Source organism: Halyomorpha halys, unplaced genomic scaffold (genome assembly GCF_000696795.3).
Source record: "Halyomorpha halys isolate HHAL.00 unplaced genomic scaffold, Hhal_1.1 Scaffold56.1, whole genome shotgun sequence".
In the NCBI taxonomy this organism is placed as follows: Eukaryota; Metazoa; Arthropoda; class Insecta; order Hemiptera; family Pentatomidae; genus Halyomorpha; species Halyomorpha halys.
The window spans coordinates 514937-517074 of NW_027115012.1; positions in this window are offsets into that span (position 1 = coordinate 514937).

Consider the following 2138-nt stretch of genomic DNA (forward strand, 5'->3'; position numbering starts at 1 on the left):
TCTCTTATTTTATTTTACCTTACAAACCTATTTATACTTATGGATTAGAACTATGAGGGACAGCTAAAAACTGTAACATCAAACATTTAATTCTTTCAGTCGAAAATCCTTTGAATAATAGTCAACTTATTATGTAACCAGTAATACCCTATATCACATTTGTATCAAACCTTATTAAATCCAAATTCACCATTCTAAGAGAAACTCACTCATCATCCTAATCCCCTAGCACTAACTATCTAGTTTAGGTTAACACAATAGGTTTAGGTTAACACAATAACTATCTAGTTTAGGTTGAGAATCCTGTTCTTTCCTCTACAAGTGGAATAAAAAGCTCGGTTTGGAGTTCATCAGGCTAAATATAAATATTGTAAATAGGAATGATTGTGTTTAAGATGTTAGTTTAATTTTGTTTTGTTTTTAACTTTCATTTCTTGTTTTGTTATCACTTAATTTATATATCTGTAAACTTGGTTTGAATAAGCTCTATAATTCCTATTACCATTGTCTATAAATATGAGACAGAATGTAATATTACACTATAAAAAAAAAATTACCTTACAAATATTATAGTTAGTTTTATAGTGTAATAGTAATAATAGTAATAATAATAATAATAATAATAATAATAATAATAATAATATTATAGTTATTTTTATAGTGTAATATTACATTCTGTAATATTACACTATAAAAAAAAATTTACCTTACAACTCATTTCATATGAATACATAAAAACATTGAAGATATGGAAGTTAAAACTATGCTCTAGTGAAGGATTATGGTAGAAATATTTTGTAATTATATATAATTACACCTGACTTGAAAAAATAATTTTAATTAATAGGTAGACACGCTTATTATTTTTTTATAATTTTAACTTGATAAACTGGATAATGAATTTAAGGTTTAAATGAGCAATAGGTTGTAATAATAATAGAGTAAATATTTAATTATAATATTATTAATACATACTTAGACATATAAATTTAAATATCTTCCTGAATTATATAAGTAATATAGTCAATAACAATCTGAGACCTAACAAATCCAATAAGCCAACCACAGGTGTAAATAACACCGAGGCACTCGAGGCCTAACGGCAGTGGTTCTCCTCTACCTTTTGTTGAGGCAGAACCCTTTTGGTAGAAGTAGGAAAATGGCAGAACCCCTTATCAATTGATACAAACAAGAACCCCTAGATTATCAATTGATAGAAATAAGAACCTTTAGATTATCAATTGATACAAATAAAGTAACCCATACTTTCAGCATAGGCTACGATACCTACACAACACCAGCACAAAATGTGGAGAAAATCTGATCTCTTCCTAAATTATTTTGCAGAACCTCAGTTGGGAACCACTTTCTTAGGGTCATATACATCAAGGGTCCTCTAAAGACCTGAACTAAAAATTTTTATTGTTATTTAAGCTTTTAACCTATAAATAATAAAGGCCTAGCGAACCCGAAGGTTCGATGCCCATACCACCAATCGTTCTCTACATACATCTGTTCAATGATGCCCATTCAAGCCCAAATCTAGTAAATCAGTCTTCATGCAATCCTCTTGGACCTTTACCTGTCGGTTCAGTGTTTATAAACATTTTAGGAATCCGTTTGTTACTAAGGCCCACAGCTTTACATCTTATTCGATGTGATGCAATAACCTAAATTATATTTACCGAGTGCAGTTCTCTCAATTAAGCATTGTGTAGCCTTCTTTCCGGTCCTCATCTCATTCTTTTTTAGTCCAAATATTTTATATTCAAAAACCTTCAGACGTTGTTTTTCCCTTAGTGTAAGAGGCCACTTTCTGCATCAATAAAGAACAATGGGAAGATAATAGTTTTTTAAATTTTAACTTTCAATTTTTTAAACATAATGCCCGAGCTAAGCATTTTCGAAATTGAAAAATAACCACTTCCCACCTTTAACCTTTATTTAATTCCTTATTAATTTTATTATTTCTAGTTACCGTAGAATCTAAACACTTAAACCTATCTACCTGTTCAAATATATTTCAACCTATATCTATATCAGCAATATTGCTCCCGTTTCTACTGCTAACCATGTTTTTTTTGTTTTATACATATTTATTTTGAAACCTAGTTCTTGACTCGTCCCTATTAAGGTCT